Below are 17,799 nucleotides of genomic sequence, written 5' to 3'. Positions count from 1 at the left end.
AGAGACATCACCTAAATGTTGCGTAGTAAGATCCTTAAAATTGTTGGACAACAGGTTTTGTTGGGATTGGTGTCCTAATTTCCCTAGAGTCTCATTGTTTTGTAAAAATCAATGAATAAAATAAGTGTTATTTATTTCTGGCATTTACTCATATTCAATAAATAAAGCTTCTCGGTTATCTTATGTGAACTTAAGCATGTATATGTGATATACAAGTGGATCATGCCTTAAGTGATAACCTAAATAGGTCTGTAGTATAAGGATTAAGGTAGGATACCTGATCTTGGTGACACTACGGATACGGCCCGCTTTGTAGAGGTTTGCAAGTGTTATAAATTACTATAGATAGTTGATCCTGACCATTCATGTGGAGACGTGAGAGCGAGGGTGTCCTATACAAAGTTTGTATAAGACATGGACCACAAGATGACTAGACTCTGTATATAACACCAATGATACTAGAGACTTACATCTCACTAAACGACCATAGTTGACACGACCTCAATCCTGAGTGTTTTGAGAACTCCTGCCTTTGAGGGCAGTCCTTTGATTTGTATGGATAAGAGTGGTCAGATTGCCAACTCAATGCCTACTTTTTTGGGGACTTGTATGATTTGGGTGCTAGGAACTCAATCCACAAGATGGAATTCACTCATTTTCCAAAGCAGGGATAAGTAGAAAGATTGCTCCCTTAAGGGCTGATTTTGGGGCTTGAACATAGTGGCCACAGCTTCTCTTTGGAAGAGAAGACTCAGTCATAGTAGGACTATGACTTATGTTCATTAGAGGGATCAATGGTACTTAAGGAGACAGATGTAACTACAGGGGCATAACGGTTATTGGCCCAGTTGTACTTTTGAGCGATCTATGAAGAGTTGTCGCACTGTTGATTGGTTAAGATGGACACATAATATATCTGTGATAAGGAGAGTTCAGCCGTCGATCTTTAGTGGAGTGCCTGGCAATTAACGAATGGTGGATCCCGTGACTAAAGAGTTTATCAGTTATTCACGTACCATTGAAGCTTCGAGCTAAAGGTCCATGAGGTCCCCTTGGTAGCTCAATGGATTTAGTTGAGGATCAGTTCTTGGTGTTGATTCGAAAAGTTCAAATTGACAAGAGATATTTTGATTATATGTGATAAATCAGTTTGATGTATGAGATACGTCTAGTGGAAGATTGATGTAAATGAGATTTACATTAAATACCATGGAATAGAAAAAAAAAACTATGGTTTATATGTTTCATGAGATGAAATATTAAAACTATAGATTATAAATATAGTATGATAAGTTGGTTATCATTTATATTTATAATAATATTAATTATTGGATAATTAATTCTTTTTCTTTAAATATCGAGTGAGTGGGTGGTTATTGGAATCATGGTAACCGTGAATTTAAAAGGAAAATGGTTTTCCTATTTTGAAAATGAGTTTAACGATTGAAAAAGGTTTTAAATTTTTTCTCTCGGCTTAAAGAAACTCACGGTGTCGTCAAGTAAATTCGAATTTACTAAACGACAGTTGAGCGAGCTAAACGATTGTGCAGTGGCGAGTTAAACGATTGTACAGTATTTACTAAACGATCGCATAGTTTTGTTAGACGGTCTGTAAGGACCGGATTCTTACATATCATGGCCCGACCGCTACGACATGCATGCTTAGACTTTTCTATTATGAGATGAGTTTTGGTAAAAATCTCAAAAGAACATATCTAAGATTTTATTAATTAGGTAGAAAACTATATAAAAAGTTTATTTTACAAAACACCAGAATCCATAAAACACTAGCGTAGTGATACAAAAATGCATATACCTATAATAGTGAGTTTGATGGTTGGCTATTTGAGCGACGTCCAGTTCTGCCACCTACGCTGTGTCCTTACCTACAAAGTCTGTAAAAATAGGATGAGTATATAATATACCCCGTAAGTAGTTCTCATATAGGGTAGTGACCAAATACACAATCACATGCAACATATTCTGAAAACATATGAATGGGACCGAAAACATATTAACATGTGGTGGTCGGTTATGCTTCTAACGTAAATTTCTTCACCCTGATAAGAAGATGAGAACTTAGGCGAAAACTAGCCCATCTAATGATTAGCGGGTTATGCAGTCAGTAAGGCCAGAGTCGCATCCAACATCAACCATTAACATAAACGTAAGATTGAACTAGAGAGGTGCAACCATACATACCCTGTTAGTCCCTAGCATAATCTTGACATAGACTAGAGGGGTGCAACCATATATGCCCTGCTAGCCTTAGAATATCTTGATATAGAATTGGGTCTAGAGGGGCGCAACCATACATGCCCTGCTAGCCCTAGAAGCATAACTTTTATCTAATTAAAATTTAATTTTATGAACAAACATAATGCATGGGTTCCCTTGTCAATAAACATATTTTAAACATGTAATGCAACATAATAATAACATAATTATGCAACATATTAAAGGTACACTACCATGAAACACCGGTGAGATAACTACTTACCTTGACTGCGATCCTAGTTATTTTTTATTATTCCTTATGGTTTGATCAGTAGAGCTTTCCCTCTTAAACTAGAAGGAAAATTGGGCAGCACCTCACCCGAGCTTTATCTCTTCTAACCTCACAGAACTTCCTCACTCACACTTACTCTTTCACACGATTCTTTGTTTCTGAGATGTGTTTTAGAATGGGTTAAATCTTCAGGCAAAGGGTCCTATTTATAGTGGTTTTCAGCTCTTCTTAGTGCGACAACTCATCCTACAAATGTCTTCTTTAAAATTACTTAGGTTTAAGAATTTCTCTTAATAAGACACCAAATTTTGGTTAACGCTTGCCCTTACGTCTTCAACCTTTGTTTGTATTCAATTTTAGAGTTCTCCATGTATAATCTATAAGATCGTGGCCAAATTCAACGCATAATCCACGCTTCTGTCCAAATCTCGCTCTCTTTGTTCTCAAAATCTCACTCTCTCCAGCTTTCTTGCTGGTTTGGCTCTCGTGAATCTCGCTCTCGCCGGTCTTGCTCTTGCTCTCGCTCCCACTCTCTCCCGCTGTCTCGCTGAGAATCTCGCCCTCTCCACTCTCGCTCTCTCCAATTTTCTTTCCAATCTTGTTAGTTTTCACGCGTGGGTTGCCTTCACTACTTGTGGATTCCACTTTCCCTTTGTAACTCTTTCAAATTTTAAGAGTATATGGGCAATTAATTCACCTCTAATTCTTTTAATGAGTAGTGCCCAAACAAAAAGTTATCTACTGCCCTTTGTCTCCAGAATTAGCTAGCGTCCACTTCTAACTAATCCTCCCTGATTCTGCCCTTTATTCATTATTTTTGGATAATTAATAAATTTTCTATTTTTTTCCAATTCTAAATTTTCACCCGATTTTCCTATTAAATTTATATATTTTTCATTCTTAATTATATATTTTATTTGTTTTCCTGCTTTCTAAATTAGGGTTAGGGTATTACATTTACCATCCCTTTAAATAAAATTTCGTTCTGCTTAACATTTAACATTTAATTTCTTGTAGTGTATGCGTACAAATTTGGGTTGTTACACGATCACTTGTCCAAAGTAAACGATCATATAGAGTCTGTAGGCGACAGATCGAGCTAAACAATGAGTTAAACGACCGTATAGCTTTTTCTAAATGATTGGACATCGACCTATACGATAGGTTTTCGCCATCTCCCACTTGTCCAATCGTATATGCGATCGGTGTTTCCTCCGTTCTTCTACCTCATACCAAGTCTGAACAGAGCCCACCGTCTGGATTCTCACACCGAGAATACCAAGGTAGCCTTGTTGGTGGTGTCATACTCAACTCGACACCGTCGAGGTTTTATGGAGGTCATTCGTGGTGTTGTGGAGGTCGTTCATGTTGCTGAGGAGTTCGTGACCGAGGTGATCGTTGATGACGAGCGCGAAGTGTTCGTGCTGTATTGTTGTGGTTGTGTAGATCGAGCGTTCGTGGTCGATATTGTTTGAGCGATCAGAGTACACAACGGAGCATGGAGACGCTTCTGCCATTGTTCATACAATTTGTCCCTCTGTTCATTTGTTGTTCATGCTGCAATTTCTGCATTTGAATTATATAACCATTTGTTTGAAGTCGGCTGTAAATGTATTATTCATTTATGATTGTAATTTGGAATAATCTTGTTCTGCTGCTCATAGAAATAGCGAATCTGATTTCCTTCAGGTTTAACCTCAAAGCAGTCAACAAATTCCACAATAACAGGCTAGAAAATAAGAGAGATCATGTTAGAGAGGCCTTCACAGATAATCTTGGCTTCATGGACCTTGACTTCATTACATCTATTGATAAACTTGAACCCAACAAGACAAACCTGACCCAAATATTCTCAAAACACCCAACCAAGGATGACAGAACGTCGAACAGCACTCCAAGCAACATTAGTGTTCAACTTCCAGTAGTTTCTCAAGACGGGTACCAACCAATAGGGTTAAAAGGAGAAGGAGTTAACTATTCCCCTCCCTCCTACTTTATCAGCAAATGTCACATAAAAAGATTGCTTTTCATTGATACAACAATCAATAGACACACGCAAATAATGTCAATACCAGTAGGAATCTTACAAAACGGCAGACTATTTCTAGCCTATTCCAAATCTTCTATGCAATGATCACCACCATCTCCAACTCTTGAGGAGACACGATCAAAGATCCAAGCCCAATGGTCATGGTTGCTCCGTCTTGTCATGTCATCACAAATAGTACCACATTAGTGATGACATGTAGGGTTGGTCATTCAAACCGCGAAGTCGAACCGATTATGAAACCGAACCAAATTAGGCTAGAAACTTAATTCTGCGATTTGGTTCAATTTCGTATAATTTTCAAGCCGAATCATGTGGTTTGGTTCAGTTTCAAACTTCAAATCGAATGTAAAATCAAACCAAACCGTTTGGTTTTTTAAAAATATATTAAATAAAATTATATATATATAATATAGTTAATTAATTAATATATAAACTTCACATATTTATATGCAGACACATCTTCAACATTTACGTTAATTTATTCTTTGTGAATCTATTCACATGAATTTAATATTTGGATCTCATTCAAATATTTCTCTCTTTCATAATTAGATTATAGATCACATATATAATTAGCCATATTATATATTAATTACATTAATATAAAATTCCTTCAAGTGATTTGAACAATTCAAATAATTCCTCATTACTATCCTTTAGTGAGCTAACGAGGGGACCTAATGGACCTACAGATTAGAAGCTCCAATGATATAAGATTAATTAATTAAACTCTTTAATTAAATTAATCAATGTTCATTAATTGTCGATCACTTCACTAAAGACCGATAGCTGCACTCTTCAAACTGCATATATATTTATGTGTCCATAAATATAACCATTCAACAGTGAGTCAAATCTTCACAAATTGCTCATAACTACAACTGGGTCAAATTACCATTTTATTCATATAGTTACATCTAACTCCTTAAATATCAGTTATTCCTCTAATGAATAAACAGTTTATAGTCCAACTATAAATTAACACCTCTAGGGTCAGTGAGAGGTTAGGGTCTCATTATTCAAGACAGAGAATCAAGTATTAAGGGAACAATTTATCTACTTTCCCTAAGGTCGGGAAGGAGTGAATTTCATCTTGTGTAGTTGTGTTCCCAGCTCCTTACTCGAAAAAAATCCCTAAAATGGTAGGCTTGTTGAGTTAGTTAATATAGTTACTCTCACTCATATAGATCAAAGGATTGCCCTCATAAACAAGAGTTCACAACTCACTCAAGATTAAGATTAAATCACTTATGGTCATCCCGGGTGAAATGTAAGTTTCTTCTAGTAACGGTGTTATATGGAAAAACTATTCATTTCGTGGTCCAACCTTATAAAAACTCTTCGTATAGAACTCACACTCACATGCCTCCACATGAATGATTAGGATCAAGTCATTTGTAGCACTTTACAACAATTGTAACAACTACAAAGTGGGTCATATTGCGTCACCAAGATAAGGTACCCAACCTTATCCATCTACTATAGATCATTCAGGTTGTTACTTAAACATGACCCACCTATATATAAACCTTATACATATTTTAAGTTACATAAAATAACATTGGATCTTAGTTTATTGGATTGAATTAATATAGTCTAAATGTTAATAAAATACCTTTTATTTTATTGAATATATAATTTATATTTATAAACTATAAGATATATGAGATTTAGGACACCATATCCAACAGATGTTTTATAAAAACATCAGCAAGATGATGTTGTGATTGAATAGGCAAGAGTTGAAGAGATTCCATCAACCATTTTTTCATGAATCAAATGATAGTCTAGCTCATTGTGTTTAATTCTTTTGTGAAAAATGGGGTTGATGGCCAAGTGAACAATGACTTGATTGTCACAAAACAATAAAGATGGCGTAGAATTGGGAATACACAAGTCAATTAAGAGGGAAGTCAACCAAACTAGTTCAAATGTTACAATAGCCATTGCTCGATATTCTGCCTCTACTAAAAAGCGAGAAATAATACTCTGTTTCTTTGATTTCCAAACAAGTGTATTTCCCATAAAGATACAATAATTGGTTATGGATTTACGAGAATAGGGACAAAAAGCCCAGTCTAAATCAACAAATCCTCATAACTGAGAAGACTTAGAAGAAGCAATGATTATGCCTGGTTCGGGAGATGATTTCAAATATTTCAACAAGTGATAAGCAGCAGCCAAATGTTGTTTGCAAGGTGAAGATACAAACTGACTTAGTTTGTTAACTACAAAAACGATATCAGGTCTTGAAATGGTAAGATAAAGCAGTCTGCCAATTAATCTTCTATAAGAAGTTGGATCTGCTAGCAAGTCAGTGCTGAACCTTTTTAGTTTAACAATAGGATCCATTGGTATAGATTACGTTTTGGCACCAAGCATTTCGACATCTTAAATTAGTTATATAGTATAATGCCTTTGAGAAATAGAAATTCCTTTAGATGATCTAGCCAATTCAAGACCCAAAAAATTACTTCAAATGACCTAAATCCTTTAATTTGAATTGATCATGTAAGAGTAGCTTTAACTTATCAATATATTGAATATTAACATCTATAATGATGATGTTGTCAAAATAGACTAGAAAGGCAATAAAGTTCTAACCAAACCCTCATACAAAAAGGGAATAATCCACTAAGTAGATTGTGTGAAACCAAGAGAGATAAGAGCATTAGAAAATTTAGCAAACCATTGTCAGGAAGCTTGTAATTTCAAACCATATATTGATTTCTTCAACTTGCAGACAAGTTTTTCTTGATGTAGAACAAATACGAGGTTGATAACTTTGTGGAAAATCCATGTAGACTTCTTCAAATAAATCTTTGAAGGCTTTATTTACGTCTAACTGAAGAAGATAGGAATTATTCTTGGAATTGCTAACAAATTGTCCTTGACTAGATATGGGAGATCCTATCACCAGAATTTCAGAAGGAATTGTGGTCGGAATTACAAGAGGTCACGAAGGATGAGGAGGATTTGGCTGAGTGATTGATTCCATGGCATGCGGAAAAAAAAAACACAAAGAAGAAAAGGAGAGGTTTAATGCTCTTATACTATATTAAAATATATTTTTATGTTTACTTTAGTAGTAATTATTGTTTAATAGATTTTGATAACAATTAACTTCTTGTTTTCTTTTTTTTTATAATATGTAGGGTGAGGGATTGAACCACTAACCTCAAAGTTGATGGTGCAAATTTATGTCTGTTGAGCTATGCTCAATTTGGCTAATAATAATTAATTTCAAAGCATGAGTAATGACTTATTTTATGAAAATTATTTTTCATCTTTTCGTAACTAATTATATTTTAATAATTTATTTTCAAGTGTCTAAATTTTGTTTCTTTTTCTTATTTTTGTTTTGAAAAAATCATATATTTTTAATATTTATATATAATATATATTCACTTTTTTATGTTTTATCCAACATTAAAATATTGAGCTCCCAAATTTACAAAAATAATGATATCGATAAAAATCTCAAAGAACTTTATAGAAAAGATTATAATTAGTTAATGAAACTTTGATCATGATTGAATTAGACTATAATTGACTATTTTTAATCATCATTTTTATAAAGCAAGACAACATTTATATATATAATATTTGTGTAAATGTCAATGTGAGAGTAGAAACTTAAAAAATAAATGAAAAATAATTATAAAATAATATCAAATATTGAAAATTAATTACAAAATTAAAGAACATCAAATATTTACGCATAAAATAGTTGTAAATTGTTTGTTATAGAATGGAGTGGATATAAAAATGAAAATCATACCATTAAGACTCCGTTTAGTAACAATTTTATTTTATGTTTTTGTTTTGAAAATTAAGCTTATAGACACTATTTCTACCTCCAAATTTCTTTCTTTGTTATCTACTTTTCTACAATAGTTTAAAAAACCAAGCTAAATTTTAAAAATTAGAAAAATTAACTTCCAAAAAGTTGTTTTTATTTTAAGAATTTGGCTAAGATTTCAACCATTGTACTTAAATATGCAAATCTTTGTAAGAAATGTGGATGAAATATACTTGATTTTAAAAAATAAAAAACCAAATGATTACCAAACGGGGCATAAACTAACATAATATAACATAATAAGGATAAAAAAATCATAATATGGAACATAAGATAGATGTAAAAAGCATAACATTAAATATAACACAACATAATGAAAAAAAAAAAAAGAAAAATTCTACCAAATAGATAGAACTTGAGAGAAAATGAGAGGAATATCAGAAAACTCACGTCAATTTAAGTTTGAAGTGAAATAATGTGAATTTAAATAAAAATATGTCGTTTATTGAAAATAAATATTCTTTTATAGTAATTGAACTAGCATAACTAATTGCAAAAAAAAAAAAAAAATCTCAATCTCAAAATCTCAATAAATTTTTTGAAAAAGTGAGGAAAATTTGATATTTCTCCTACCGACATTTTGAGATTACAAACAAAATTTTAAACTATGATTTTTTACCATCACGGAATGTGTTTCCTTGTCTTTCAAAATAAAAATAAATAAGTAAATAAACTTTTTTTTTATATAATTTACAGTAACTAAGATCAGGTGTAATTAGGTGATATCTTGTTTTTCAAATTTTTATTAATAAAAAATTATGTAAAAACTAAGATAATAACTGTAATTAGAAATTTTGAAAAGTAAAATAAAATAAATTAAATGGCATCGCCAAACTTGAACCAGAGAACTTCAATGTGTTAGACTGACATGATAATCAAATACACCACAACACTAGAGTCTAATTGTACATTATACTTTATTCAATATATTTGTTTTTTCAATTATAACGATAAGACGTGAAATAATAAAATTTACAAAATAAATAAATAAATAGTGAGAGAATAACATTTACATTCCTATTATCAATGATAAAGAAGATTAAAATATTATTTTAATTTCAAAGTTAACTTTCTACGGAAATTAATGGAATAATTATAATAATTTTCATGCAACAAAATAAAAATATGGAAATATGTTTTCAAAATTTATAGTAAAAATATTATAGATAACAAAAAAAAAAATGAAAACAATCCTAAACTAGCATTGAGACTAAATTTGAGATTTATTGGGAGTACAAACAAGAAATAAAATTGTAGAAATTTCAAAGTGATGCAGCACAAAAGGTATTTAGGCTAAATCCATGGTCGAACAAAGAGAATCAATCCCGTAGATGAAAGAGCAATCTCAAAGAACAAAGTTCTATATTAAAAGAATGATCAAAAAATTCCTATCACAAATCCTAAATTGGCTATTTATAGCCTTGCAAGGAAAAATGAAAATAACTAATTATATACTAATTAAGTTAAATTATCAACTAAATTAAATATTGATTAAAATATACTAATTATCCTATAGTTCTCTTCATCATTGAAGTATAGGGACCAAAATAATATTTAATATAAAAAAAATGAGTGAAAGAAATATAGTTGGTAATAGCAATTCAACTAGGTTAGACATATATATCATCAACCAAAAGTGGACCATTGAATTTTTGCTATCATGTGTTGCCTCAAAAAATATGGGTGTTCAAACGACTAGATAACCAAAAAAATTAGATCAACCCATCCCAGCAGTTGACTTAGGTTCAAATAAATAAAAATGTTATAATTTAGGATGATTCTTAGTTTTGATTTGAACCAAACCAAACATGACTTATATTTATTTTTAAAAATGTTTTATTGATTACGTTACAATTATATATAGGACTGTTTTCAAATATAGGAAAATTGATCAAATATTTATAACTATCAAATAGACACAGATAGTAGTCTATCGTAGTCATCACAGATAGATTATGATATTTTGTTATTAGTTGTAAATTTTTTTAACAATTTTGTCATTTAAAATCATTTCCCTTATATGTACATATATATATTTTAATTTTATTTATTTCACAATTAATTTTTATTATTTCTTCTCCCATTATTCTTAAAAAATAAATTACATGATATTATAAATATCATAAAAATAGATGCTCAATGCTTAGTGTCCTAAAAGCCATGTGTCATTTTTCACATTGTCCATGTGCCTTGTAACCATTCATGCTTGATGTCCATGTAAATCTACATCCTCCTTGTCATTTTGCCTATAAATAATGGCATTTAATAGATCATAAAATTATGCACATTGATGAGAATAAAAAGAAAATTTCATATATTTCTTATTTCCATAAAATTATATTTATATTTCTATTATTCCTATTTCCATAAATTATAATTTTACTTATTTATAAGTTCAGTTATACTTTATTATTTTTTTTATTATTATTATATTTGTATATATATTATTTTTTTTATATCCATTGTGCTCTATTGTACTCCTCAATTTTATAACACGTTATTAGTACGAGTTCCTGTTGATTCCATCGCTGAAGGTAGGTCCTAAAGGTAAGTCGGTTTTTTTCCTCTTTATTATAATTGATAAATTAAATGTTATTTTCCATATTAAGTAACATATTAAATTTCTAATATAAATACAATATTTTATGATAGTGTTGTCATCACAAACCTTACAAAATTAAAATTCGCAGCCCTTGACATTAATAGCAATAATTATTTGTCATGAGTGCTCGATGCCGAAATTCACCTGGATGCTATGAACTTGGGAGAAACAATTAAAGAAAGAAATACGACATCCAGTCAAGACAAAAGCAAAAGGTATGATTTTTCTTTGTCATCATCTTCACGAGGGATTAAAAATGGAGTATCTTACAATAAAAGTTCCTGGTATCTTGTAAAAAATTTTGAAAGAAATGTATGATCATTAAAAGACAGTTATTATTCCTAAAGCCCGTTATGATTGGATGCATTTAAGGTTACAAGATTTTAAATCATTAAGTGATTATAATTCCGTACTATATAAAATCAGTTCAAAATTGTTGTTATGCGAAGAAAAAATTACTGATGTTGATATGTTAGAGAAGACATTTCTACATTTCATATCTCGAATATGCTCCTGCAGCAACAATATCGAGAAAGGTCTTAAACAGTATTCTGAATTCATTTTGTGTCTTCTCATGGCCGAACAAAATAACGAGTTATTGATGAACAATCATGAATCTCGACCAACCGAAACGACATCATTCCCTAAAGTGAATGTTGTATGAATTTTAATTATAATCGTGGTTTAGGTCGTGGTTGTGGTCGAGATTGTGATTGTGGCAGAGGAAGAAACAATTATTATTTTCGCGGTAGTCGTTTTAGTCATTCAAATTTCAAAATAACTATACAAAATGATGATCGCAAAGGAAAAGCTCCATAAGATAAGAGTTCAAAAAGTATTGAAATTAAATGCTTTTAATGCAAAATGACTGGACATTGGTCACTTACCTGTCGTATGTAAAAACACTTAATTGAGGTCTATCAAGAAAACACTTAATTGACGTCTATCAAACCTCCCTGAAGGAAAAAGGAAAAAGAAAAAATGTGGGAGCAAATTTTACATTCCAAAATAATGATATATTTGACCCAAATTTGAATGTGGCAAACTTCCTTAAATCTCCTAAAGAGAAGATTGGTGCAGTTGATGGAATATTAAGTATTTCTTTTGATTTTGAGAATATCTAGACTTAATGTTGTTGTTTTCTTTTATCTATCTTCAGTTTTTTTAGTAACTTTTATATATTTTAAGTGTTGTTTTTCTTATTGTAATTATTTTCTTTTAATGAAGAAACTTGAATCATTTTCATATGTTAGGTGTTTAAAAAATGAGTAAAGAAAATCTATGTCTGGAGATGGTACAACTACACACAATACTTAAAAATAAAAAAATACTTTTTCCAAATTGACAATGAAAGCAAAAGTAATATAATATCAAGTTTTGCAAACTTGATCGAAGGTTTTAGAAAAACAAATATTATTTTGCCTAGAGGAACAAAATTTACAATTGACAATGCATTGCTCTCTAATCAATCAAAGAGAAATCTTCTAAGTTTTAAAGATATAGGTTGCAATGGTTATCATATTGAGTCTGACAGTAAGAATAATGTGGAATATCTATATATATCTTTACTGTCTCAAATGAAAAATGTATATTGAAAAAATTGTCTACTGTATCTTTTGGATTTTATTATACTTATATAGGAGTAATTGAAACATATGCAACAATGAACCTGAAGTTCATGAATCTATACATATTTACAATTTGGCATGACCGATTGGGTCATCGAAGATCTTTAATGATGAGGAGAATTATTGAGAATTCAAATTAACACTCCTTGAAGAACCAGAAAATTCTTCAATCTAATGAATTATCATGTGATGCTTGCTCTCAAGGAAAATTAATAATTAGACCATCACTAGCTAAAATGGGGACTGAATCACCCGTATTTTTAGAACGAATTCATGGTGATATCTGTGAACCTATTAATCCACCAAGTGGGCCATTTAGATATTTTATGGTATTAATATATGCATCCAGTAGATGGTCACACGTGTGCTTATTATCAAGTCGAAACCTTATATTTGCAAGATCACTTGCTCAAATAATTAAATTAAGAGCACAATTTACTGATTATACAATTAAAATCATTCGTCTTAATAATGCTGGTGAATTTACATCACAAACTTGTGATAATTATTGTATGTCAATTGGGATAAGTGTTGAACATCCTGTAGCTCATGTTCATACACAAAATAGTTTAGCAGAATCATTTACAAAACGTTTGCAATTAACTGCAAGACATTACTCATGAGAGCTAAGCTTCTGTCATCTGTTTGGGGACATGTTATTTTGCATGCAGCGCCACTTATACGCATTAGGCCAATAGCTTATCATAAGTATTCGCCATTACAATTAGCTTATGGTCATGAGGCAAATATTTCCCATATGAGAATTTTTGGATGTGCATTATATGTTCCAATTGCTCCACCACAACGCATTAAGATGGGTCCTGAAAGGAGGTTAGGAATATATGTTTGATATGATTCCCCATCAATTATTAAATATCTTAAACCCCTGACGGGTGATGTATTTACTGCATGATTTATTGTCATTTTAACGAGACAAATTTTCCAATATTAGGGGGAGGAATTAAGAAATTGGAAAAATAAATTATATGGAATGCATCGTTATTGTCTCATTTAGATCCCCATATAGATCAATGTGAACTTGAAGTTCAGAAAATAATTCATTTGCAAAATATAGCAAATCAATTACCAGATGTATTTATAGATGCAAAAAAAGTAACTAAGTCACATATACCAGCTGCAAATGTTCCATAAAAAATTGATATCTCAACACAACAAGTTGTCGCTGAGAGTTTGGAATACCCAGAAGCGTGGTAGACCAGTGGGTTCCAAAGGTAAAAGTCCTCGAAAACGAAAAATAAATAATAGTGAAAAAGACTTGGTTGAGGATGTAAATACCCATGAAGAAATCCTCGACATAACTAGTGAGGAAGGTGAAATACCTAAAAATAATAATGAGATTTCAATAAATTATGTCATGACAGGAAAGAGATGGAATCAAATTAATGGAATTATTGACAACATTTTTGCGTATAATATTGCTCTTGATCCAAATTAAAGGAGGATATATTAAAGGAGATAGAACAAAGTATATTTCAGCAAAACTTTTCAACACTCATGATCTTGAAGAAAATGACGACATCACTATATAATAAATTTATTCGAAGGATAATCTGACAGACTTATTTACAAAAGCATTACCAACTGTAGCTTTTGAAAAAATGGTGCATAACACTGGAATGCGGTGATTTAGAGATCTTAAATGACGTTTTCGTGAGGAGGAGTAAATATATTGTATTCTTTCAATAGTAATTTTTATATGAAATTTGTATTCTTTTTCCTTTACTGGGTTTTTTTTCCATTGGGTTTTTCCTAGTAAGGTTTTAACGAGACATATTTCATATATATATATATATATATGGGCACATCTAAGGGAAAGTATTATAAATATCATAAAAATAGATGCTTAATGCTTAGTGTCCTAAAAGCCATGTGCCATTTTTCATGTTGTTTACGTGCCTGCATTTGGTGAATCATAAAACTATGCATATTAGTGAGAATAAAAAGAAAATTTCATATATTTCCTATTTCCATTCTATTAATTCTATTTCCATAAATTATAATTTTAGTTATTTTTAATTTAGTTATATATATATATCTCCATTGTGCTCCATTGTACTTCTCAATTTCACAACAGTGGAATGTTTTAGAATGTACATTATATTGAGTTGTAAAATTTAATTCCATGTTTGAAATAAATATGGTGATATTTTACCGATTAAAAATTTACTTTTTCTTAAAACTAAAATTTGAATGAGTGACTGAACAACCCAATCCAAATACTTCATGACTATTTGATCTGGGTTGAGTTCGTTTGTTTAATAAGTGTTATTTGAGTTGAAAAAAAAAACTTATAACTACCTTACAAATACAAATAGGTCTAAAAAGTGTCTCAATAGATTATTCTATTCATGAACACCTCTATCTGAAAATAATAATAACAATAATGATAATAATAATAATAATAATAATGGTTGAGTGGTATATGATAAAAAGACTCATTTGAATTTGATAAATGGATAAATATATAACAAGTAACCAAATCAAATTGTACAGATCCATATAAATTGGTAACAAGTAACCAAATCAAATTATACAAGTACATATATACACATAATCCTTAAAAATAAACATGACTCAATTAACATCAAATATGAGAATCAACCTCGAAATTAGAGGTTTGATTCCCTACATTAATATAAAAGAAAAAAGAAAAAGAAAAAGAAAAACCTGTTAGAGACTTTAAACAATTGTTAAAAATTTATGGTTGTGTAATTTGAGGATTATTCCCCAATCAACTTGTTATTTAGGAAAAGAAAAGAATTTATAATATTTCTTTATGACTTTTATGAAAATAAGCATTAAAATCTTTTAAAACTGTAATAGATTAATAAATTAGTCAATAAACAACATTCAATATATCGATAAAAAATTAATTAATTAGGAATCAATAATAATTTTAATTATAAATATTTGAAAAATGAGTATTTATAATTAAAAATTAACCAATTAATATATTTAATAAACGTCATACTAATTATAATCTAATACTAAATTTAGTAATTTTAGTTTTTAATTAAATAATATAAGAAAATATATTTTAATAAATAACATATTATATAAAAAATAAAAAAAAATAACAATATGATATATTAATAAAGAATACTAGTTTTTTTTTTTTAAATATGATATGTTAATAATGGATGGAGTACTAAAAATTAATAACAATAAATAATTAACTGATCAATAATGATTACATATTCATAAGAAATGGTCAAATTAAAATTAGTCTCAATAAATAATTACTTAGTTACTTAAAAAAACAATAAAGTAATAAATTATTATTATTGAAATATGAATTTTTGTACTAATTAAATTTAACTAATTCTAGTTTACTAATTAAATATATTTAAGATATTATTGACTAATAAATTATTAATTTATGTAAAAAAGTAATTGCATCTAATAAAATTTTATTATAAAAATAAGTTAAGTAAATATTTTAATAGATTATTATTGATTTATTAAAACAAAAGTTTATATTATTTTTATTAAATAGGCAACTAGTTGAAAATTGTGAAACAAACATGAGATTTGGATGTCTGTGTCAATTCCTATGTAGAAAACCCTTCGACCAAACGGTCACGTAGGCGTTTGAAATTGATTTCGAAGTCAATCAAAATAATTTTATAATTTTATTTTATTTTTTTTGGGTGTTTGGTAGAACTAATTATTTAATAATTAAAAAATAATTTTTTTAATCACATCAATTTGCAAAACGAGGCTTTACAAAATTTATTATCTTTCTTTATACATATTTTGATGAAAATATTTAAAATATACCAATATTATTTGTAATTTAATTTATAAAGGCTTTTATATATTTAGCTTTAAAAATTTTGAAGTTAAATATTAATACTTAATTAAAATATAATTATATTCACTTTACAACAATTGAGGTATTAATTTACTAAACACTATAAGTTGACTTTTCTTATTTTGATATGAAATTTATCAAAGAATGATTCGATTTTCTTTATATGACGACTCATTTCCTTTAAAATACTGTTAATAACAATTACTTTAACCGTTATAGTAAACCCAAACCAAACACATTAGCCATATATAACCACATAAAGACATTATTGAATTATAATCATATACTACGATTACAATTTATTATTATTATTATTTATCCAACATGAGCATAATTGAACTAATTAATATAATATTTTGTCAAATTAATCAAATATTCTAATTTCTCTCTAATTATATATGTTTTATTTTTTTAAAACCCAAAATTTTATGCAAAGATTGGATTGAAATAACCAAATTTAATTTCAAAACGAGAATTTAAAGTTTGTTTAGATTGAGAAAACCAAAAAAACTTGAAAAAAGAAATATCTTTTTTTAGTATTAAACATCATGATTGTAATGCGATCCAGTAAAAAGAAGAATGAAGGAGCAAAAAAAGTAATAAAATGAAAATAAAAACAAAAGAAAATAAATAAATAAAAGAATAAAAAACAAGGTGGCGTCGCCCGGATTCGAACCGGAGACCTTCAGTGTGTTAGACTGACGTGATAACCAACTACACCACGACACCATTTTGTTGTTTTCCTTTTAGTATTATTTCTGATTTAATATTTCATGCCAAAAATAGAATTCATCCATGAATTAATATTTCCACTGATTTTCTCTCTCTAATTTCATTTTTATCTTTAAAATTATTACCCTCGTGAAAAGAAATAATTTTGTTCTAAAATAAATAAATAATTAATTAATTAATTTAAATTCATATGATTTGAAAAATGAAATATTGATTAAACTATTAAAAAAATCCTAAAATATTGAGTTGGTTTCGACTATACTCCCAATTTTTTTAAGTTTCATTTACCTCCTAACATTCGAAGTTTGTTTCAAAAACAACCATCTCGCAGTCTTTTGTAGTTAAATTCATTCAAAAACAAGTTCGTATTAGCTTATGTAAACATATCCAAACACGTACATAAAAAAAGAGACATAATGTATCTTGAATAGTATATGTTGCCTTTCTTACTCCTTTTAATTCTAATCCACAATATATATATTTATATTTTTTGTTATTATGGTCATAATTTTTTTGCTAACTCGTCTCGTGTGTTTAGATTATTTTACTTAAACAACAAATAAACAAATACAAACTCCATG

At 29.4% G+C, this 17,799-nt stretch overlaps 1 non-coding gene across 1 annotated transcript; it reads right to left on the bottom strand.

The window, feature by feature from the left end:
• Positions 1–17,141: 17,141 nt before the first annotated feature.
• TRNAV-AAC (transfer RNA valine (anticodon AAC)) lies at positions 17,142–17,215 on the bottom strand. The gene has a single exon. It is a non-coding gene; the product is annotated as a tRNA-Val (tRNA).
• Positions 17,216–17,799: the final 584 nt, after the last annotated feature.

This window comes from Benincasa hispida, chromosome 11 (genome assembly GCF_027475165.1).
Source record: "Benincasa hispida cultivar pf3 chromosome 11, pf3_genome.v1.1, whole genome shotgun sequence".
Classification (NCBI taxonomy): domain Eukaryota; kingdom Viridiplantae; phylum Streptophyta; class Magnoliopsida; order Cucurbitales; family Cucurbitaceae; genus Benincasa; species Benincasa hispida.
Note: the sequence above shows the minus strand (reverse complement) of the source record. Positions and strands in the feature narration are given on the sequence as shown.